Source organism: Macrobrachium rosenbergii, chromosome 53 (assembly GCF_040412425.1).
Source record: "Macrobrachium rosenbergii isolate ZJJX-2024 chromosome 53, ASM4041242v1, whole genome shotgun sequence".
NCBI lineage: Eukaryota > Metazoa > Arthropoda > Malacostraca > Decapoda > Palaemonidae > Macrobrachium > Macrobrachium rosenbergii.
Window position 1 is genome coordinate 5,464,410 of NC_089793.1, and position 25,435 is coordinate 5,489,844.

General features: G+C 36.6%; 1 pseudogene; it reads left to right on the top strand.

The window, feature by feature from the left end:
* Positions 1–25,435, top strand: part of LOC136834046 (putative neural-cadherin 2) — a 316,958-nt pseudogene that overhangs the window by 256,383 nt on the left and 35,140 nt on the right.

Sequence of the window (25,435 nt, forward strand, 5' to 3'; positions counted from 1 at the left end):
TTTTATTCTCAAAAATGCACTTTTTATTTTTATTCACAAAAATACGCTTTCTATATTTATTTATAAAAACATGATTTCTATTTATACCCATAAAAATACAGTTTTTATTTTTACTCATTGTTTATCGTATCCAAGGCGGTTGACTCCCTACAATGATTCAGAGCGAAAGTGAAGACGAATATATTCGCTTCTTATTCACGGTTCTGTGTCTTAGCCATGTCGTTATTACAGAATGAATCGCGTTTTACAATTACCCATTAGTTATTACGGTTAACAAACAAAAATTAGTTTCGAGAAATTCGCCGTAACGAGCGCTGAAGCGGGCATCCGGTATTATGCAGCCGGGTTCTCATTTTCCACAACAGGCTGTGGAAGCCTTTGTTGTGGCCGTGATTATGATTTTGGGATTTAAAGTTCAGGCCAACTTTTGCAAATGCGTCTCTCATGTTATCACGATGAAAATTCATTCGGGCTTTTTTTTTATTTTATTTTTTATTTTTTGCTTTGTAAAGCTGAAGCCGTTGTGGGCTGCTTTGCATGCCTTTGTCTATCCTCCAGTTTGTTTTAAGCTGATGAGAGTGTAGATAGTATAATGTTATATTTACATATATATTATATATATGTATATATAAGACAAAATCCGCGAAGGAAGAGAAACAATGGAGTGCTGCGAGGCCTTTCGACTGTCGTCTTTCACTGACTGCTAAGTAAAGGACGACAGTCGAAAGGCCTCGCAGCACTCCATTGTTTCTCTTTCCTTCGTGGATTTTGTCTTTATTTATATATTCGTCACGTTCCATATTTTCGTGATTCAGTTATACATGTATTTTTATAATATATATTATATATATGTGTGTGTGCATTTATATATATACATGCATATATATATATATATATATATATATATATATATATATATATATATATATATATATACATATATATATACTATACATCATATATACATACACATATATACCGTATATATTTACATATATATGAAACATAGGTGTCAAGGAGTGGTATAAAAATAGTAAGAAGTTAAGTTTAAAGTAGTTTGGAATGATAGTGCCGATTGAGTATATATAGTGAAGAAGAGAAAGCTTGTGAGGATAAATGGAAACCAGGAATATAAAATATATAATCATAATATATATAATACCAGTATGAATGGTGGAAAACAATATTGCATTTGGTAGTAGAGCGAAAGAATAGCTGGGTCATACAATAGACGAGGCAAGAAAGGTAGCAGGATGTATGCAAAAGATTGTGGAGGGACTTGCAGTGTCCATGGGTGCCTTGCTGGAATTGCACGAGGGATTCGTTAAGCAACTCACCTTGATGTAATCGAAATGACAGTTTTGAATGAGGATTAAAAAAATGAAGCTGTTCGGATGAATTGTTTGGTTACTATTTGTCACAGTAACAAATCTGAAAGTGTGAAAAATATGGAGATATTATAAGTGGCAAAAATGTTAGCATAGGTTAAAGGATGGATCAGAGAGTTATAGTCAGTCACGTGGAAAGAATTGTTTGAAATTTAATGAGCATTATTCAACATTCTTTGTAGGATTAGGAGGGTTAAATGAGGAACAAAAGCAGTAGGAGTGAGATGTGATGTTTCAGGATTAGTGAAGGAATAGCAGCTGTTGCACTCGGGAGACGCCGATGGAACAGCGTACAAGGTTACTCAAGTAGCCAAGTACAAAGTACGTGATTAAAGGTGGGGCATGATCGAAGTTGAGGCTAAAAACGTTTGAGAATACTTGAGGAGAGAAAACTAACCCTCACTTTGGGCAAGTGAACGTAGAGAGAAAAATAAATGAACGAGGCAAATGGAGCGATGCTGTGTGAAGAGGATGCAATCCTTTGTCGACGGAGAAAGTATTTTAAGTACAATTTGCATTTGATGGTTAGAAGCGATAGTGGGAGATAATGTTTTAAACTTAAGAATTATTATTATAAAAGTAAGTTCTGGAAATAAGGAGGTTAATTAAAAGGCAGAAGAATGGAAGAACACAAAAAAGTTAAGTATACCTTAGTTTAACCAGACCACTGAGCTGATTAACAGCTCTCCTAGGGCTGGCCCGAAGGATTAGACTGGTTACCTAGCAACGGGACCTACAGCTTATTGTGGAATCCGAACCACAGTATACCGAGAAATGAATTTCTGTCACCATAAATAAATTCCTCTAATTCTTCATTGCCGGACCGAAGACTCGAACTCGGGCCTAGCAGAGTGCTAGCCGAGAACTCTACCGATTCTTCTAACAAGAGATGAAAGTGTAAATGGCTGGCTACCGTGTGAAAAGAATGTTTAAATGAAGGAAATGTTCTAGAGGAGTAAAGGTGATAGATAAAGATGACTAGGAATTTTAGGGCTTAACGTTATGTTGTGTACGTGGAAGGTTGTATGGTCAGATCTTGATTGTGAAAGTAAGACAGAAAACAGAAAGATTTATAGGTGAGGGTTGACTTGAATGAGAAGGGAAATTGCGTGACTCCGTTGTTTTTCCAGAATGAAACAGTTTGGTGAGAAGTTTATGAACCTAGACAAAGTTTGTGACAGAACTGATAAAGAAGCAGAGTGGATGATATGGAGGATGAATGATATAGAATGCAATTGAATAAGCAGAATTAAAAGCTTTATGATAAAAGTAAATTATATGTCAGACTGACAGGGTAAGTGTAAAAATAAGGTCTGAGGCAAAGCTGTGCTCAGCAGTTGGTAAGAGTACAGATAAGCTGCAGTCAGTTAAAAATGTTTGAAAGGATTTGCTAAGAAGAGAAGTTGACAAGAAATTCCCAGATGAAGGTTTGGAGAAAAATAGCAAAGGTCAGAGCGCATAAAGCGATTGTTGGAACAATTCTGTTTTAGAACAGAAGAATGGGTGCGGAATAAGTGTAAGGAAAAAAGAAATGCTGTCAAAGTGAGCTATTTGCTACATGTACATAACTTAGGAAAGTATGAGTGACAAATGTGGATATGATGCTAGGTTTAAAAAAAAAATTAGCTTAGGTGAAAAGACTGGTCAGAGGGACTTTGTCACGTGGAGAAAATCAAAGATACGTTGGTGAATGTGTATAGACTCAAGTTTTTGGAGGAGAGAAGAGAGGGAGAACGAGAATATGCTGGATGGAAGGATTGGGAGAGGTGTTGGAAATGAAGGGACTTGGTAGTCAGTAAGTGCAAGATATGGATGAGAAGCGTCAACGTACATTTAATGAGCTATCTCTGTACATATGTAAATATTCTGCACATGGGGTTTATCCTCGATTCAGCAGTTGAAGGACAAACTTGGCAGACACAGGCTTTGTTACTCTCTTCAGCCAGTCCCTTTCAGAGAAGGCTTTTGGCAAAAGTGAAAAGGCAACAGCAAAAGAAGGAGGAGAAAAGGGGGACAGCAAGAAAGGGCTTTGAAAAGTAGGTCCCATTAATTACGAACTGCACTGCAGTCGAGCTCGAACGTCAAAAAATGAAATTGGAAAGAAATGAAAGAGACAGAAAGCGTCTTTAGGAAAGGAACCGTCAATGGCAGAGATATTTTAAAGAAAATAAATTGGGCTTCGTCGTGAAACGTCTGGAAGAAACAAAGGGATCAGAAAGTAATGTTTTATTGAGTTCAGGTTCGATCAGTTGGGAGGAAATTAATGGTTGACTGTCCTGCCGTAGACTTCCCTTGTAGATAAGACACAGAGAGAGAGAGAGAGAGAGAGAGAGAGAGAGAGAGAGAGAGAGAGAGAGAGAGAGAGGACACGAAAACGACCAACAATGAGAGAAACGAAGGAATTTCATTAAATTAAAGGCTCCAAAAATAATATCAAAGTAGATCATCTTTAACACTTGCCAGTTATGCTGTAATCTTGTAATACCTTTTTCTAATTTGCTAAGAAAGTTCATGAGTACAAAATCATCCACTGGGATAAGAGAAAAACTAAGTTCAGCAAATTACAGGTGACAGTCATTAAAGGTAAGCTTAACAAACACACATACATACATACACACACACACACACACACACACATATTATATATATATATATATATATATATATATATATATATATATATATATATATATATATATATATATATATATATATATATATATATATATATATATATATATATAATATAAAATATATATAAAGGCGGAAAGAGAAACTGTGGAGTGCTATGAGGCCTTTCGACTATCGTCCCTTTACTTTAGCAGACTTTATTTATATATTCATTACGTTCCATATTTTCATGATTCAGTTACACATACATACATATATACATACATACATACATACATACATACATACATATATATATACATACATACATACATACATATATGTGTGTATATGTATATGTGTGTGTGTCCTCATAAGTTCGAGGACACCGGGCATTACCCTTGCAAGCCGCGACGCAGAGTCCCGTTCAATAAATAAACGAAGAGTGTTCCTCTGCTTTACTGTATGGAAAATGAGCTGTTCCGATTGTTCTTCATAGTGCCATCTTAACACCCCAGCAGAATGTGGATGTTGACTTTGCGAAGCGAGTGACATGCAGTTTCTGCATAAAAGTAAGATTGAGGGAGCTTGCAAAAGTTAATGCGATTTCTGGAAGATGGCGAAGGCGGGTACCTTGAGAAATTGATCTTAATCATTGTTAATTTTTATAATAAGGAAACCATTATTTTTTATTTTATTTAAAAGGTAAATACAGTGGAAGGCTACTGAGATCAGACCCACTTGGACGTAGTGCCGTCAGTGAACCTCACGCAGTGCACAGTAGGCCTTACTTTAGGTTTTTGGGGCGTCCCTTTGGCCTCTCGCTGCAACCCTTTTCATTCACTTTTACTGTACCTCCGTTCATATTCTCTTTCTTCCATCTTACTCTCCAGCCTCTCTTAACAGCTGTTTCATAGTGCAGCTGCGAGGTTTTCCTCCTGTTACGCCTTTCAAACCTTCTTATTCTTAATTTCCCTTTCAGCGCTGAATGACCTCGCAGGTCCCAGCGCTTGGCCTTTGGCCTAAACTTTATATTCCATTCCATTCCATTCCATTACTGACATCAGGGTAGGCGTACGATATTCCTGTAATTGCATAATGAGTGACATGAAACGGGAAATTAAAACCGCCATTTCCTTACGACCAGTGAGTAGCTTTTTAGCTTTGCTGAATAAGAGAAGCTAGAAAAGAAAAACACAGAGAGAATATGACTTTTGTGAAACAGGAAATCAAAGCTAACTTTCCATATTAAATCATCCTTATTTCGAAATCCTTCCAGAGAGAGAGAGAGAGAGAGAAAAAACGGGAATTCATTAGATTATATGCTTTAAAAGTGACACTGCCATAAAAGATTAATCACTGATCATAATCGAAAACGATGATAGAAATGGTAATAGTTTTTTTTTAATCACTCCATAAAAGAGAGAGAGACAGGGTAAAGAATCGAATGAAAAAAAAAAGCCTTCGCTCAAAATATATTTTTAAAGTCGTTATCTGATTTCAATTCTCATTATTATTTCCTTGAATAAATTAACGCGACTAGGGATTATAAGACTTTTTTGTCCCAGGGCTTGATATGCGAAGGAAATTGATATTTGTTTTCGTGAAAAATATGGTCATGAATTTCAGGTTTTTTCGTCCTGCGGAGATTAATATTTTGCCCGTGGCAGGATTAATTTTTTGGCTTTCAAGGTGAAATGTTCGGTATCCCATTAAGTCCCTATTCCTTCGTCCTTCTTTATGTTGCTGTCATTATATTTCTTCGGTTTAAGATGGAAAAATGGGGTAGGAAGGAACTTTGTACTGTATGTCTTCACGACGTGGCTCAGATTAAAATGCGTACAATCTGTCTTTAGTGTATGGCTCAAATTAAAATATTGTACTACCTGACTTCATTATATGACTCAGATTAAGATAGTATGCTGTCTTCGTTATATGGCTCAGATGAAATTAGTGTACTGTCTGTCTTCATTATGTGGCTCAGATGAATGTAGTGTACTATCTGACTCCATTTTATGGCTCAGATAAAAATAGTGTACTATCTGTCTTCATTTCATGACTCAGATAAAAATAGTGTACTGCCTGTCTTCATTAATAGCTCAGATTAAAAGTGTTAGCTAGCTAACCTGCACAAAATTTAGTACATAATACAATCATTTGCTTAGTAGGTGATTTGTTGTTGTTAGTTATGTTAATTTTAGATGGCTGTATACCAGTATGGTCTTTTGATTGTATTGCAGCTGAATGTATCATCCGTCCGTCAAAGTCAACATTCTGGTTGAGGAATCTGTTTCATATCTCTAGAGGGAACCTAATCTGCTCAGGATCCTATTATGCACTATGCAATAGGGAACAGGAATAAGCTGCGAGACCCTTTTGTTGGGTGTATGAATGCCACCCATTAGCTGGGCAGTCCTCATCTACCTGTGGATGCGAGATAATGGGATAATAGGCTATGCGACCAATGGGTATCCCTGTGTTGTGTTATGCCAAGGTAGGACTCCCTCATGGGTTAAGGTTATTAGGTTAGGAGAGCCCTTCTCTCTCTCTCTCTCTCTCTCTCTCTCTCTCTCTCTCTCTCTCTCTCTCTCTCTCTCTCTGTACTCGTGTTCGAACCATGACAGAATTTAAAGGGCAAGGAAAATACCGTGTGATTTATCACAGGTCGTAATAAATTATGTTGGTCATTATGATTTCAGTTTCGTTCAAATTTCTTGTTTATGGTGTATCCAGTGTTGTGCCGTAAATGGTTATCGGAATGTAACTGAGTTCTATACGTAACGAGCACATTTCACGTCACTTATGACCTGTTTTGATATATGTCTTTATCAGCTGAAACATGTACTCTTAGTTTGGCGTGTTTCGTAGCTGTGTTAATTTCAGGAAGTTCCACTGATTGACTTGCACCCTTTGATAATTAGCATTGCTATCTATTAGATTTAGAAGGCACGTCTTGAATCATTGCCAAATGTGTTTGTAAGGAGTGAGAATACTAGTATAAAACTAATAAACTTACTTTATAGTCATCGTTGAAGTGGAAAATTGCTCCAGGATACTGTTTAAAAAATATATTTTAATGAGTTTTATTCTACGAAGTGTATGGTAAAAGTAACTCTCCTCTGAGAAATTTTCAAGCGTTTTTACCCGAACTTTGAAAGAACGTTTTCTCGAGATAACAACTCGGCAAACATCTCCCGGGTTTGTTTTCCACAACCTTTCACTACGGCAAAGAAACCGTATTTACACTCGCTACAGAGGATAGAGAACCTCTCCAAGGATTTCCCTGACAAGAGCCAGTGTTCTTCTCCCTTACCTATCCTGGGAGAGAGGGAAAAAAAAGGAGAGAGAAATTCCCTTAGCGCGCAGCAGTAGCAGTCAGTCCGGTGTGTGTTTGTGTGTGTGTGTGTGTTCGTGTGTGTGTGTGTGTGTGTGTCTGACTGTAACCTCCGGGAAGAGGGCTTCGGGTTTGTCAGTCTCCGTCGAGCGGCGCATTCGAACGGTTTTGTGCCGGCGAGTTACTGTAGAGTCTTCGGTTGGTCGCCGACTCTCGTCCATTGCAAACTTTTTGTTTGCCGTTTAATTCTTTTATTTTTAATCTTCAGGAGTGACACTTAGTGAAATCATGATTTAAATGCCCCGACATCAGTTCTTCGTAAAGTATACTTCGCGGTTTTTCTTTTAGAAAGATCTTCGAGTGAGTTTTAGGAAACTTTTAGTAGATATTTCAGATCTGGAAAGTTGGGGCGAGCAGCTCTGGAACTGAAAGTTTCAACGTGATTGGATTGTCGAAACTTTTATAAGGCTGCGGTTTAAGATTTACACACATTCTCTACTGGCAAATATTAGATAAAGATTAGATATATAAAGGAATATTACCGAGGAGTTTTATGTTCGTCCTCTTTCTCTGTAAGAGAATGATAAAAATTATATTATAATAATCACTACCGTCATTGTTATCATCGGTATTATTGTTTTAATTTTTACTATTATCATTTTTGCAAATATTAGGTCAAATATATATATATATATATATATATATATATATATATATATATATATATATATATATATATATATATATATTACCGAGGAGTTTAGTGTTGTTGTTTTATTTCTTTAAAAAGATGATAAGATTATATGATAGTAGTAATGATAATCATTGCTACTATTATTATCATCAGTATTCTTGTTGTCGTTATTCCCTCTTATCATTTTTCGTATCTGTAAGACAGATCTTGCAACTCCAAAAGTACTCAAATTTCCTTTTGAGTAATCCAAGGTACCGGTAATGATTTTTGAAGAAATTACATCAGCACCGGCTGGTGCTCAAGATCGGTAACCCATCCAAGCACTGATCATTCTCAGCACTGCTCAACTTCGCCGATCATATGTCCAACAGAGCTACCAGCGTAGTCTTTTGAGATCTTATAACTTTTATACTTGTTAAACTGATAATAAATCACTTTAGTTTGCAAGGACTTCTCACAGCCACATTTTTATCTGCACATTTAAGTTTTAATTAAGGACTGAAGGGATTTAAAAAGATGAATATCATCATTACTTATCACAACCTTACCAGAGGATGTTAATCCTTATCAGCATTACATGTATATATATTATATATATATATATATATATATATATATATATATATATATATATATATATATATATATATATATATATATATATATATATATATATATATATAATATTTATGTATATAATGTTAGAGACAATAACATTATACGCCTGTCCACGTATTTTTTATGATATATATTATGTATATATATATATATATATATATATATATATATATATATATATATATATATATATATATATATATATATATATATATATATATATACACACATATATATAATGTTGTCTTTATCATCCTTTTCCCGATGCCTTATCCAGCCCAGGAGCATTTGTAACAAATATCCAATTTGAAAAGGTCCTATCTCTATAGCAACAAACATTCAAATCGAACGCTCTAATTCTAGAAACCGAGCGAGAAATCCGAATCATTTGTTCAGGAACGATTGTATATCGTGTGACCAAACTCCTGGACAAATTGCGAGTCATTCGTTCACAGGATTCTCTTGAATAAATCGAGCGATGGATCCAGGAAGAATCTTCCAAATCATCACAAACAGCACTCTGCTGGGTATGTATGTCACGTTCTTGAATTGTCATTATTATTATTATTATTATTATTATTATTATTATTATTATTATTATTATTATTATTATTATTATTATTATTATTATTATTCATAAAAATCTCATAATAGCATGATTCACTGACATGGTGAAGAAATCCACGGTGGTGTAGTTACAAATATATATTTTTCTAAAATATATTTACATCTACTTCCCTTGGAATTTCTTCACCACTATTATTATTATTATTATTATTATTATTATTATTATTATTATTATTATTATTATTATTATTATTGTTTTGTCTCTCACAGTCATCCTGTTCGAGTGGATGGTATTTATAGTGGGGAGTTCTGGGTTGCGTCCTGCCTCCTTAGGAGTCATAGGAGTCCATCACTTTTCTCACTATGTGCCTGAGTCCTGGAGCTTCTTCGGCATCTAGGTTGCCCAGATTCCTTTTCAAGGATTTTGGGAACGTGCCTAGTGTTCTTATGATTATGGGTACAAATTCCATTGGCATATCCCATCTCCTTCTTATTTCTATTTTTAGGTCTTGATACTTATCAGTTTTTTCTCTTTCTTTCTCATCTACTCTGGTGTCTCATGGTACTGCGTCATCAATGAGTGATTATTATTATTATTATTATTATTATTATTATTATTATTATTATTATTAATTCAAATGAGGAAACCGAAAGGCTTATGTTAAACATGGTAAGCTAAGATTGTAGGCCCTTGATAAACAAGTAAAAAATGCGCCGAAGTTTCTTCGCCGCAGTCGAGTTTTCTACACAGCGTATAATGCTGTGTGAAACTCTCAGCCACGGCCCGGTGGTGGCCTATGTTGTTGGCAACTGTAGCGGTGTCATACGCACGATCATGGCTAACTTTAACCTTGAATAAAATAAAACCTACTGAGGCTAGAGGGCTGCAATTTGTTATGTTTGTTGATTGGAGGGTGGTTGATCAACATACCAGTTTGCAGTCCTCTACCCTTAGCAGTTTTCAAGATCTGGGGGCGGACAGAAAAAGTGCGGACGGACAGACAAAGCCATCTCAATAGTTTTCTTTTACAGAAAAATACATAAAAAAGAGAATTAGGAAGAAAGACAAATAAAGCTCGAGAAACGAGAAATGGAAAATGAGAAATAATGGTACGAAAGTGGGCAGACCTATTTGCTCATTTTATAAACGGGGTCGTCGTTGTTAGGATACCAAAGTATTTGAATTGTATGTATCCCTGTTGGAGTTTTGTCTACCAGCGAATTCGTTGGTAACTGGGGAATCATATGTTGATTAGGTTTTAGTTTTCTGTAAAAGAAAATTATTGTGCCGGCTTTGTCTGTCCGTCCGCACTTTTTTCTGTCCGCCCTCAGTTCTTAAAAGCTACTGAGGCTAGAGGGCTGACAATCATCAAACATTCCAAATTGTAGCCCCCTAGCCTCAGTAGTTTTTATTTGATCTAAGGTTAAAGTTAGCCTTAATCGTGCTTCTGGCTACGATATAGGATAGGCCACCACCGAGACGTGGTTAAAGTTTCATGGGCCGCGGCTCATATAGCATTATACCGAGACCACCGAAAGATAGATCTGTTTTCGGTGGCCTTGATTATACGCTGTAGCGGCTGTACAGAAAACTCGAATGCGCCGAAGAAACTTCCGGGCATATTTTACTCGTTTACTTTTTTTAACGGAAATTTACTTCGTTACTAAGCCGTTGTTAATAGGGAGTTATATCTTGGTCGAATTTATCATCGGTAAGAATTGATTACGTTTTTTTAAGGGAAATTTGACTCGTCACCAAGTCATGTGTCTCTTATATCAACCTCTTAAAATTTCATGGCCACCATAAATTATTTCACTACCGCGAATGAAGTTGGGATGAGGCGTTATTTTCGACCGTAACTGTCGGTGTCTTTGTTTTTGCGAGAGCTCTCAAAAAACAGTTTTAATCAATTTATAGGAAACATGATCAAAGCAGGATCAAAACGTTCATTTCATAAACGCCTCCAGGTCGTTAAACTTCGTTCGGTATCACTGACGAGTTGATGATTTGTCGTCGCTATGGAAACCGTCTCACCCATTTCATGAATAAGTTTTTTTTAAATCATATTTGTGTGTGGGTTATATCTACAGCAGAGGATATTGTTTAACCTGGCGGGGTATGCTGTGTATTTCTTGTTTCTTAATGGTCAATACTTGGCTATCCTAACAGTAAATACTCTTGAAGTCACACGAGTAAATTGGTCTGCCCACTTTCTTGCCTTTATATCTTACTTTCCTTCTCTCGTTTCTCAGGATTCGTTCGTCTATTTTCCAGGTTTTGTTTTTATCATTAACATTAGCCTTCCGATTTGCGCATTTGAAATAATAATAATAATAATAATACTGTAAATTCTTAGTTTTTAAAGATTATTTCATATAGTATTAAACATTATATTCGATTTAAACTTACATCAGCATAAACAAAATCATTGCCAGTAAAACCTCCTCCCTTCCCCATAACCACCCCCTCCCCCCAGAAAATGTCAGTGCACTGCGACGGGAACTCGCCTCAAAATAATTTTCACCTTTGATAGAAATTCATCACTAATAGGATTTCACCTCAAGCGGTAATCATTTTAATATTCCATTAATTAAGTTGTAATCGAAATATACCTGTTATCGCCATACTCGCCTGGAATTGGGAATCTGAATTCGATGAAATCTCATTTCATTCGAAATGAAAGGCTGCTTCTTTGTGAAGACTGGAATGTCTTGATTTCAAATAGCCGTTATGAATGATATTTGTTCTCTGTGATTTTCCTGACATATTGGAGGCGTTACTACTTTTATTATTGTTAATTACTTACCCTGTGTGGGTTGGTATTGCTGTTGTACATATTTTGATTTTTCAAACATATTGGAGATGTGTACTATTTTTATTATTATTGATTACACACCCTGTGCAGATTTGTATCGCTGTTTTTCATATTTATATTCTGTATCGGATTCTGTAGAGCATAAGGTGGGTTGGAAACGAAAGCTTCAGAACACCACCTGTGTCCCTGCAATCCCCCTAGATAAAGAACCATTTAACCCCTCCTATCAAAACCGTCGAATACATTAATTTGAAATCCTTTGTCTAAAGAATTTTTAATTGTGGAAAAAAGATATTAAATCAATGTAAACCTTGGGTAAGAATCTCCGCAGAATTTTTTATAGTATCTGACTCGCAGGAGAAGTATTATTATTTAAAATAAAAAATTATTAAAGTAGTTTAATCAGACCACTGAGCTGACTTTCAGCTCTCATAGGGCTGGCCACTCGCAGGGGAAGGATCATATCGATATGGATGTGGGGTTGTCAGTATCATAATTAGCAATACCAAAATACTCTCTATTTATTATTATTATTTTTATTATTATTACATTATATTATATTTTATTATTATTATTATTATTATTATTATTATTATTATTATTATTATTATTATTATTATTATTATTTTTGCAATTGTGGTTACATGTTTTCCCTTTTTTATAGGCACATACGTCCATTTACCACTCAGGAAAAATGAATTCAGATACTTAAAAGACTGTAAGACTCTGAGGTTCTTGTAAGTCTTGTGAAGTACAAGGGAAGTATTACCAAGTGTCATTTTCAAAGCCAATAGTTACTTATGCTTTGCGCTTCGAAACAAGGATAAATTTCCTTTCTGATAGTTTCGATAGTTCTTATAACAAGTTAACGTGAATTCCATGGGCAATAATTACAAGTGTCCTAACTCGGATTCAATGGGATTCCATGAGGAATAATTACATGGGTGCTAACTCGGATTCCTTGGGATTCCTTGAGGAATAATTACATGGGTGCTAACTCCGATTCCTTGGGATTCCTTGAGGAATAATTTAATGGGTGTTAACTTGATTCCTTGGGATTTCATGAGGAATAATTACAAGTGTCCTAACTCGGACCCTTGGGATTCCATGAGGAATAATTACAAGTGCCCTAACTCGAATTCCTTGGGATTCCATGAGGAAGAATTACAAGTGTCCTAACTCGGACCCTTGGGATTCCATGAGGAATAATTACAAGTGCCCTAACTCGAATTCCTTGGGATTCCATGAGGAATAATTACAAGTGTTTCAACTCGGATTCCTTCGGATTCCATGAGGAATAATTACAAGTGTCCTAACTCGGATCCCTTGGGATTCCATGAGGAATAATTACAAGTGTCTTAACTCGGATTCCTTGGGATTCCATGAGGAATAATTACAAGTGTCCTAACTCGGATTCCTTGGGATTCCATGAGGAATAATTACAAGTGTCCTAACTCGGATTCCTTGGGATTCCATGAGGAATAATTACAAGTGTCTTAACTCGGATTCCTTGGGATTACATGAGGAATAATTACAAGTGTCCCAAATCGGATTTCTTGGGATTCCATGAGGAATAATTAAATGGGCTCTAACTCTGATTCCTTGGGATTCCTTGAGGAATAATTACACGGGTGCTAACTCGGATTCCTTGGGATTCCATGAGGAATAATTACAAGTGTCCCTGGGATTTTTGAGGGTCTATAATCGAAGAACTGATTGCTGTTATACGCAGATGACCTTATGCCAGCATGTCTCGTGCATGTATGAGGCACCCGTGATAAAAAGCAAGGTTATGTAACGAACCTTATAAAGAAAAAGTTTACTAACAAAAAAAAAAAACCTGGATTTCCACTGACGGCAACTGATTGTTAACCAGCCATGGAAATTTTGGTTTCTGTACGAATTCTAGAGATTGCAGAATCGTGAATGCAAAACCAATGTAAAAATTCCCAACGATCTAATCAAGAATGAAAGGATTCCTGGATTGCAGCTGCAGAGGAATACTGATATCTACACCCTTAGTAATAGATTTTCCACGCTTTTTCAATTTGTTTTACATTACTGGGAGCCAGATACCCGTTACTGCAGAGGCTACAGCGTATTGAATTGGTCCCACCTGTGTTATAATATATTGTTTGACTTTAATTATAAAAGTTATATCAGTCCCCAGGCTCAGATGAAAAAATGAATGAAAAATCTATTGTATTTACATAATGATTAGATAGATTTTCTTAATTTTTCTTGTCGCTTTGGATCGACGGGAAATGAAAATAGTTTTTAAATATGTTCTATAAACAGTCATGTCCACTTTCGTTGGATTAATGAAGAAGTTTTTTAAAGGCAAAAATCTTTGCGCGCCATAAATGCATATTAAGAACAATATCAGGATGGTGAACTGGTCAGCTGTTGAATAGTAAAAGATAAAAAATAATTGGAAATTCAAATTAACGGTCCATGGTATCATATGTTTCCAGTCACCTGAGTAGTGAATTGAATTGAATTTTTTGCCGCGCTGTTTCCCGCTTGCATGTGTTTGCCTTACTGCTTGCGTGCATTTTATTCACAAATGCTCGGCTTGTTTTAAGGGGAGTTTGATAAAGAAAAAAAATAAAATGGTAATTTTCTTTTTTCACTTCCAAAGTTTGCAAGCCCACTCGTGTAAATTGACTTCTAAATTGGAACGATTCATATGTAGTTATTTACCCCAAAAAATTCAGAGGTGAATAGTTTTTTGTAATTTATATATACTCTTTTTACTAGTTTATTTGTGGAACTTATGTGACTACTTCTTGAGAAGACCAAACAAAATTTATATGTTCTTACCACAAACTGTATCATGGCTTCGTGAACCCTTTCCAGTGAGGACTCTGAAAAGGGAAAGTGAAGCCAAGGACTCTGGAAAGGGAAACTGAAGCCATGAAACTGCTTGTGGTAACAGTAAACAAATTTTGCTTAGTGGTCTGGTTTCATTGTATTTATAACATCAATTCTGGGATGTTGTAAGATTTTATAGAGCCTGTAGGTTTGTGACCTTTGCAAGTGAGGTATGATTCTGGGAGTGAATTTCATTTTTGTGAATGTTTGGCCAAACCAGAAGTTTTGCCTGAATATTTCCGAGCTATGAAACTGCAAACAATGCATTCCTTATTTATACACTAAAGACAACTTGTTTAGGGACATCGAATAATAGTATGATCACTTTTTCTTTGTGTTTATCATTTGACATGGAACTGGAAGACCTCTAAAAGATATCACGCGTATTAATCACCTAAAGCATTTGTTGGATCAAACTTTTTGAGGAAATAACGGGTAGATGGAGATAGACCTGGATTACCTGAATCGACAAAGATGTTTGTAATCAACTCAGCAGCCATTGCATTAAAGCAAAATGTTCAGTGATCTCACAAATTAGGAACATATAATTCGCAAACAGAAAATAAAAAAAAAAGATTGATATTGAACAGTCCTTTCCCCATAGGGCGTGTACAGGGGTTGGCTCCATAACACCATGCATATGTATGTAAATGGAAATTCGGGGAAAAAACAGCGAGAAAAATGTTTGCTTGTGTAAAAAAAAAAAAGTAAAAAATAAAAAAAAAGTATTAGGTATCGTCGCGTATATCCATTTTTGTTTCCCATTTACCTTTCACCTATATTTCCACTTTTTTTTTTTTTTTTTTTTTTTTTTACTTTTTGCGTTTGTTCCTCTTTCGATTTTACCGTACGTATACCACTTTCGAAAAGTCTTTAGCGATGACTAGGCTGCGTCATGAAATTGAGATTAACCGGGCTTGCCTTCAGTGATTAAGCGATAAATATTCATAACGAAATGTTAAACTATTTCACGTTGCATTTTTAGTCAAATACATTGGCGCTTAACTCGTCAGATCCGGCCTCTGGAGATTTTATGGCCGAGCTTCCAGCGAGGATATGCCATAAGCAGTCTTCTTTTCTAATAAATATTGAAAAAGAAATCTGCTAAAAACCTTTTCCAAATGACTAATTAATTTTAAATCCAGTGCGCGAGAATTAGTTTTCCATTAGGCTTAAATCCGGAAGCCTTTAAAAAACTTCTTTGCTGAAAATTTTTTTCCCAAATGACATTTTCATTCCTGGGCACAAAAACTTAATTTTCCTCATTAGGCGTAGATGAATTTGGATGAAAATACGAAGTCACTGAACCGTCAACTCGAAACTAGGAACGTAGCAAATATCTTTAATGGACAGAAGTGTCGTATAAAGTGATGTATAATTTGTGCTTTCTTGTCTGAGAAACTTAATCTACTTGATGACTTGTCGCATGATATTTGTATGCATAGTGAAATTGAGGTACTGTAATGACTTGTAATGGTGAGGAGGATATTGTCACTTACATTACAACTGCGCATGTGATTGGAACAAAAACATTATGTCGTTGAGGAATCTATCTTACATTCCCACAGTAAAAAAAAAATGAAAGAAAGAAAGAAGCTTTATTTGAACCAAAGGAAGAAAATTATAGCTGAGCAAAAAAAATAAAAGATAAATGTGGTCAAGAACAAATAGCAGCGCATGAGAAAGAAAAATGGAGGGAACTATGTATAGAGCGCTCTAATAAAAGAAGCAAAAAACCTCTCTGAAACTCACCGTCATCAACTGTCACGATGATTGCCCCATAGTTATGCAGGGGATTGAAATACGCGTGGTAATGGTCAGTGCCACGTCCCAGCACTCAACAGATTACGGATGTTAGGACTGCGAACGAGTATTATTTATCAATCCCGGAGACGTACCGAAGGCCAAAATGGAAGCTCCCTATTGAAATAAAGCTCAGAGAAGATGGCCAGCCAGGATACCTTCCGAAGAGGGGTCTAAATCCTAAATAGTATTGCATGGAAATAGGAAACCACAAATTCGGATGCAATTTGGTCAGAGGGATAGAGATTCCGGGATGCTGGTGACGTCCAAGCAGGGGGAACGATATTCTAGGAATAGCAGATCAGACGTATGGGACGTTAAAGCCATCCTGTAGCAGTAATTCCTGCTAATACAAAGAGACTGGGATGCTTGGCAGTTTCAGTGGTTCATGGCTGACTATATATCTGAGTTACCCCAGCAGATTCATTCTCTCTATCAAGTATTCTTATTCTCCTTATTACTATAAATATTAAGTGTGTGCTCAAGTTCTTTAATACTGAAGTTTCCTCTGAAACGGTTTCTCTAAAAGGTAAGAATATCTATTCTTATATTTTAGAGTAGCGTCCCTTCGGCCCCTAGCTGCAACCCCTTTCATTCCTTTTACTGTATCTCCATTCATATTATCTTTCTTCCATCTTAATCCCCACCCTCTCGTAACAATATTTCATAGTGCAACTGCGAGGTTTTCCTCCTGTTACACCTTTCAAACCTACCTACTCTCAATTTCCTTTCCAGCGCTGAATGACCTCATAGGTCCCAGTGCTTGGCCTTTGGCCTAACTCTATATTCCATTCAGTTCCATAACTTTATTGGACTACAAGTAGATGGAAAGGATATACCAGGAAAGGTCGTTTGTTGCAAGATGAACGTAATTGGCTAATTTCCATGACCAAGAAATCGAACCCGAGGGACAACATAGTTAATGACTATGTTCAGCGAGGTTGCTAATAATAATAATAATAATAATAACTGTAAATTTCTGGACTTTGGCAGGAATTCATTGATGTCTTACGTGAATCCCTTGGGTCTCAGAGGGTAAAGGATAAATTAGGATAATATCCTCATTAAACTGGAATGCAAGTAGTATGTTCGGCGATTTAAAGGTACATGTAATTAGTATTTACTTCATAGCTAGGAAGTACAAAAGGGTGTATCCTACTCGGTAGCTTTCCCCTAAGATTCTATGGTTCCCGTATTTTCAGATTTTCCCCTGAATTTATATGAAATGTTTTGGAACTGCAGCAGTTCGTTAGCCGTTTTAACAAGTTCGCCATGATTTGCGTAATGAGCACGGAAGAGGAGGGTTGGGAGTTGGGGGGAGGGGAGGATTTATTTCAGTTTATTGTTCGCGGTTCCGCTTCTTTCTTTCCCATTCAAGAACAGAACTTGTTCTGCCATTGCGATATTCTACATCATTAGGGAATTCGTAGGCAAGCATGAAACGGATCTCATTCTGATAATGCCAGCCCGTTTCTGCCGTGGCTTTCAAGAGGTTTCTTCCCGCGCGACCCCTCTCTCCCATAAAAAAAAAAAAAAAAAAAGCGAATTGCAAATCCTTCCCTCGACATCTTCTTCCCTGCAGGGGCACGTTGCGAACTCGTATTATACGAGAGAACATGGGTGAGTGTAGGGAGTGCTTGAGAAAAATACGGGGTGGGATTTTAAGAGAGTGAAACCGGGATCGAGCTTTGTTGTTGTTGTGACGGGAAAGGTTCGACTTTTAAAACGCCAAAAACATCGGAGAGGTCAAAGTGAAGGTTGATTCTCCTCGCCATCTGTGACCTGTCACCCTCTCCGTCGCTCCTTAACTGATCAGATTCGATACATTTTCTTTCCAGCGCGAGCGAAAATTGAGACTCCTTTATTTGTTCAGTGTCTCCAGATTCGCAAATATTTTCCCTTGCATTTACTAACAGATATGTAACTCAATTAATTCAGTTTTAGATAAAGATCCGATGTATTTTTCCGTTCGCCGACTGCAGACTGGAGGGCTCCTTCCCCTGTCTAATATTCCACATCTCCAAATAATTTCCCTTCAATGCCTCCAGATTTAATATTTATTTTTCCTCCTCGTGCGCCATTGTATCCTTACAATTCTCCGTTCCTTTGCATTAGAGAAAATCAGGAACAAAGATTTCCCCCCGCCGCCTCATTAATAGTAAAGCCTTCTCATGCGGAAAAATAATAAACATAAAAATAGCATGGTTTGCCGAATCCACAGCAATTTCTCTCACATCAAAAACACGTAGGTTTTCCAGAACCCTGGGCTGTACGTCCCGATTAAATCTGAATGAAACTTACATGAAAGTGGACCGAATTCATTTCATTTACTCGAAATCATATTTAAAGGGGCGATGTCACTCCTTGTGTATGACTGCGTAATTTCTCACAAGAGCAGAGCCTCTTCTTACTAAGATACTTTACGCATCGCACACATACACACATTATATATATACAGTATATATATATATATATATATATATATATATATATATATATATATATATATATATATATATATATATATACACATACATACATACATACATATATATGTATGTAATAAAAATCTGACTCACATCGGGGTCAGAACCCAGGTCTTTCGATTGAAAGGCAGGGCGCTGCCCACTAGGCCATACAAGTCATTAAAAAATTTCGGACCTGAGTGCCACTGCACACATATGTATGTGTTCATGTATATATTATATATATATTATCTGTGTAAGTGTGCCAGACTCATCCAGGAAGGCTTGCTGAGACGTAGCAGCAGGAAAGTGGAATATGATATTTGGTTAAATTTTTCTTTATTTTCGTGGTCTGTTCTATATAACTGACATTTTGTTATGAACCTGTAAGAACGTGAGCTTGCTTTGGCATAAGACCACTTGATTATAATAAAACCCAGCCCTTCAATTAATAAACCACATATTCTCACGTTTCCGAGTTAGGGCCCATGCAAGCAATCCACGTGGAACCATCGAGGTTAGTGGACCGGAAATCTAGCTATCAGATGCAAATTAAGTTGCTACCTAAATGGTTTATTATTCCTGAATGGATGCTTAACCTTTGACGAACTACTTTTTTAAAATGTATAATGTATTTGTACTTCACAGCACGTAGAATAAACTCACCGTATTAATGCAGCAAAAATCACATAATGATGTCTATCCTCTGTAAAGGAAGAAAATGGAAAATGGTGAAATATATACCATATTTAAAATATTTACTGTTTCTCATAATTCCTAGATATTAATATATATCTAGAAAGTGTCCTAGGTTATCGACCCTTTTTTCCAATAATCTCCTGAAATAATGATCTTAAATAGCTCAAATTTTCCGTGAAAGGAAAGAAATAAGGGAACCGTTTTAGGAAACTTTCTTGGGTTTTTGGTCATATACAATACAAAGTTCTTTCATAACATAACGTTTCCCAGTACATGGAAACAAGAGCATTTGTTACTGTCATGTCTTTGTCCCCATACACAATCCCGTGGAACTTTTACCTCAACCTTACACACCTTGGTCAGCCACTTAATTACGCAAGTACTGTCATAAGGCAAAGTTTCTCTTGCAAAACATTACTTTTGACTTTAATTTATCACCAATATAGGAAAGATATTGGTCCTTTGAAGATACCTGAAGACGTGATACAATATATATATATATTATAATATATATACAATATATATATATATATATATATATATATATATATATATATATATATATATATATATATATATATATATATATATATATATATATATATATATATATATATTTAAATGATTTATATCTGCATCCATCTATCTATATATATATGTGTGTGCGTGTGTGTGTGTGCTCGCGCGCGTGTGCGCAGTGATTTTGTACACTTGTCCTTGCCATTCGATCCCCCCGAGGCTGCCAAGTGGTACGTACACCGTGGGCTCTAAGTCTCGATGGAATCATTCTTAATTCCCCAACTTTCAGCGAATAAGTTTTTCAACTCCCAGCCCCACCTGTTGGTGGCTGTTTTGAAATCCCATTTCACATTGCGGGAAAAAATGGCGAATCAACAACATTCCTCTTCCGTGCTGAGAATGACCCCGTAAAAATTTCACGACCTATCAGATTGCAGCAAATTAGTCAGCCGTGTCATGTGAGCTTCCTCCTCTTCTCCCCCCTCCCCCTCCCTCTCTCTTACCCTCTCTCTCTCTCTCCCCTCCCCCCTCAACCTCTGAACCTTTTTGCCCTTCGCCATTTCGCTTCTATATTTAGGCCCTTGGAAATGTCAACATATTTTAGCTAACAGCAAAAGTTGGTGGTTTTAAATGCCATGAATTAGCTGCTTTTTTTTTTTTTTTTTAAAGGGCCTGATATGTAACCGCAGACGAATCGGGTGGAAGTTTTACTTTGCGGCATGTATATGTATACATGTATATACATGTATGTATATTTATATATATATAATATATATATATACATATATATATATTTTTTTTTTCAGTGCGCAGTATAACAACAGGTGGTTTTATTTCTAAGCAGCAAGTTCTACTAGCAGCAGTATCCACTACAACTTCTGCTATTGCGGTTGTTATTGTTGATGTTGTTGTTGTAGTCGTTGTTATTATTGTAGCCCACACGACGAAAATGCAATCTGGAGAAAACCCCCACCGCCATGGGACCGAAAATATGCCGTGACATAAGCACGTTATTCCGAGGTCCCCCTGAATTATCCCGGAGAATAGGAGGAGGAGGAGAGGAGGAGGAGGTGCGCAGAGAGAGAGAGAGAGAGAGAGAGAGAGAGAGGGTCATGGCACTCTGCAGAAAGGAGAAGCATCCTCCTCCCCTCCTCCTCCTCCTCCTCCTCCTCCTCCTCCTCCTCCTCCTCCTCCTCCTCCTCCTCCTCCTCCTCCTCCTCCTCCTCAGGTAGCCCTATTTCCGTCTCGTCATATTTTTATTCTCGTATATTTGGGCCGAGGAAGAATGCGAGAGTCATTTAAAACGCTCGAGATTTCCGGGCAGGTAATTTAGAAATGTCTTTTTGTACGGGATATATAATTTTTTTATTTGTTTATTTATTTTTGGGGGGGATGAACTGTATTCAGACAGAGAGGTGCAATGAAATCATTTTAATGTCTCTCTCTTTTCAGCTTTGGCACGATCATTCATTTTCCCCTTCGGGTTTATGACCTAAAGTTATAACAACAGCGAAAATTATAACAACAGCCGGAATTATAACAACAGCTAGAATTATAACAACAACCAAAATTATAACAGCAGCCAGAATTATAACAACAGCCAAAATTATAACAATAGCCAAAATTATAACAGCCAGAATTATAACAGCCATAATATTAACAATAGATTAACGTCGAATGGGTAGAAATGTGTTTGGCGCTGTGATCATTTATATAATTTATTAGTTTTTTCCTGTTAACTTATAACAGTGGTCTGGACATGCTTTTGAATAAGGTACTCTTTTTTTAAAGGGGTTAATAAGGAATGAATTCGGTGCGCATGCGCAGGACCAAAAAAAATTCTCGGGGAAAGGTTGACGATGACAGGAGCTAATAAAGGGTAATTTTTCATCCCACAATCTAATAAGCGATTTCATTTTTTACGAAGAATACCAGAGAGGAACGGAAGGCAAAAGAAAAATACGAATCAGAGCAAATAATTGAAACGAATGAAGTTTATGACTTGGGAGGGGAGGGGGTCCTGAACTCTCTCTCCCTTCCCTCCCCCCCCCCTTTTCCTTCCGGACCTTCCGATGAACAGGTGAGGAATAGAAGTGCAAAAAGTTTTCGTTCAGAAAAATCGCAGAAATTCAGTAAACGACGCCCTGTTTCTTTCGAGGAATGAAAGGGAAAGAGAGATATGTTTAGAAAAAAAAGACGAAGCAAAGCAAAGCAAGCGAAATGAAAAGGGTTTATGAATTGTGGAGGAATAGGGGAGGGGGTCTCTCTCTCTCTCTCTCTCTCTCTCTCTCTCTCTCTCTCTCTCTCTCTCATCACGAGCAAATGTACTCGCCCCGGACGGGATGAATGAACTGCATTCAGAGCACAAACTCTCCGGAGAGCGTCTTCACTTAAATACGGAACGTCGAGAGATTTTTTTTTCTCTCTTTTTTTTCTTTGGCCCCGGCTTCCAGCATAAAGAGAAAAGCACCACGAGGGAATTTGGACGAAGATGCATCCCTGCGTAAAGCGCTTCTCATTTAGTTACAAAAACGGGGGAGGAGGGGGAGTGAGCTTCTGGTGGGGGGGAGCAGGGGCTGTTTTGAAACACTGACAGAAGTGTTCGCATTCGCGAGCTTTTCAAAAGAAGTGGACCTCCTGCGCACGGTAAATTTTTTAATGACATTCCTTCGACATGCTATTTTGTGATTTCTGTTGGCGTGTTTGCTCTCTCTCTCTCTCTCTCTCTCTCTCTCTCTCTCTCTCTCTCTCTCCAAGGGTTTTTCTACATAGCAGTAAAACGACATAAACTCACGTCGGTAACTTCTCGCACATACATTACAAACAAGTTCAGTACGAATTAACTACTGATAATGCAGTTCTTTTCTCTCTCTCTCTCTCTCTCTCTCTCTCTCTCTCTCTCTCTCTCTCTCTCTCTCTTGTTCTAAGGGTGCGTCCAAACAACAGTGAAACATATCATAAACACACGGTAATTTATTGCACACACAACACAAACAGGTTGAAATACGATTATCCAGCATTGGCAAAAAAGATTTGTTTTCCACCAACAGTCGCTGACTTGTTTTCAACTTGTTTGTGACATATAGGACGGTAAATTGCCGACGGGTTTTCCCGTAGTTTGGACTTACCACTAACTAACATACACATGTACAGTACATTTGGTCTAGTGGTAATAACCTAATAAGCGCCTCACCAATAAAAAGGGCCAGGTTTGAGTGCCAAACGGGACAGAATATTTTGGGAACGTTCTGCCAATTCGGATTTTGCCCCTGATGACATATACATATATATATATATATATATATATATATATATATATATATATATATATATATATATATATATATATATATATATATATATATATATATATATATGTATATATATACTTGAAAATGTTTCATAATGACACCTATTTATCCTTCTTTATATGTATAAATATAGATATATCGTCTTTTTCTTCTTCTGAGCTTAATCCCTAGTTGGGGTCGCTGTTTTTAAAGAGCCTCCTCCAACTGTTGCTACCTTGAACGGCTCATTTCATAACAGGTTTTGGCAGCCCGTGATAATCTTTGACAGACTATTTTATATTCGTGTTGATCTTTGGCAGATTCTTTTATATTTACGTTAATCTTTGACAGGTTCTTTTATATTCATGTTAATCTGACAGATTCCTTTATATTCATGTTAAATTGTGTGTTGACGTACTGTTTGCAACTTGCGTTGTATGATTTAGACTTGTCAATCATTTCGTGATATTTGCCATTCACAAACTGCAGGGGAGTTTGGCATTGCAATTTTACTGGAAAGTTTAAGAGTTTGTCATCAGTGAAATACCGAAAAATGATAAGAGAAATTTCATGAGAAACTTTTTGAAACAACAAATTATTTTCATTATCCGGTTACAAAAATAACGGTGTATTTTGAATGTGTGTGGGTGATGCTTGCTCCCAATAATTGTTTTCAATAGGGAGCATTATTTTGGACAAGAATTTAATATTTGTTAGATGAAGTCTAATTACTTTTGTTCTTTTTCCAGTAAACTAGTTCTTAATGTATAATGAATTTTAACCTGAAAGCTGAATGAAACTAAGCAAAATACTTTCTCCTAAAGTCACGAAACATAATTTCATACTTTAATGTATCAGGTGGATAATTTTGTAGTCTTCGAAAACTTGAATGAAATATACTTTGCACCGTAAATTTTTATCGACAACTTTTCAAAACTTGTGTGCGCTTTTGATGTTCAAGAATAACCAATCATTATTATCAGACTTCATGCATGTTGATATAACTAGTAAATCTCAGTTGAAGAAGAGTGTTCATTGAAAGTCATCAGCTGTTAACCTTTACAAAGAATCATTCAAATCAGACTAACAGTTTGGTGTAATGAGTAAAGCCTAATTGGTGAAGTGTTCACTGGAAGGCCATAGCTGTTAACTCTCCTTTCTCATTCTTTCCAGCAACTCGTCTCCTATCCGAATCGGGAACGGTCCCTCTCGAATTCACGCAGTCCCACTACTGTGCGGTCCTCAGGGAGGACGCGAAGGTGACAGATGCCGTACTGAGTGTGAAAGCTGTGCACAGGCAAGGTGAGGATTTTCATTACTGGTAATGTGTTTATTTGTGCATGAGAGAGAGAGAGAGAGAGAGAGAAGAATTTCGGATACAACATGCTGGATATCGTAGGGTAGGTTGTTTCATTCAAATATGCCTGTGTAAATGTGAATAGGTATATTTGTTCAATTAAAATACTTTCATTGCTTGAGGGTACAAATTTCCTATATACTTTGTACGCCTACCTTGATTGTCTTTCAATGAAAAGCAATAAATCAGGGATTTTCGTGCTTGCCAAAGCAAACTAATACAGTGCACTGTAGATTTGGTTTGTATCAGTTACAGGTGCTTGCATATTCTCTTTTCGTTTACTTTTTAAAACTGAAAAATTTCACGAATCTGCCTGGATCTACCCTTTATTCACCGAGTATATCATTGATCAGTGTAGAAATTATTGATATTATTAATAAAAACTTGCAGCAGACCTTGGG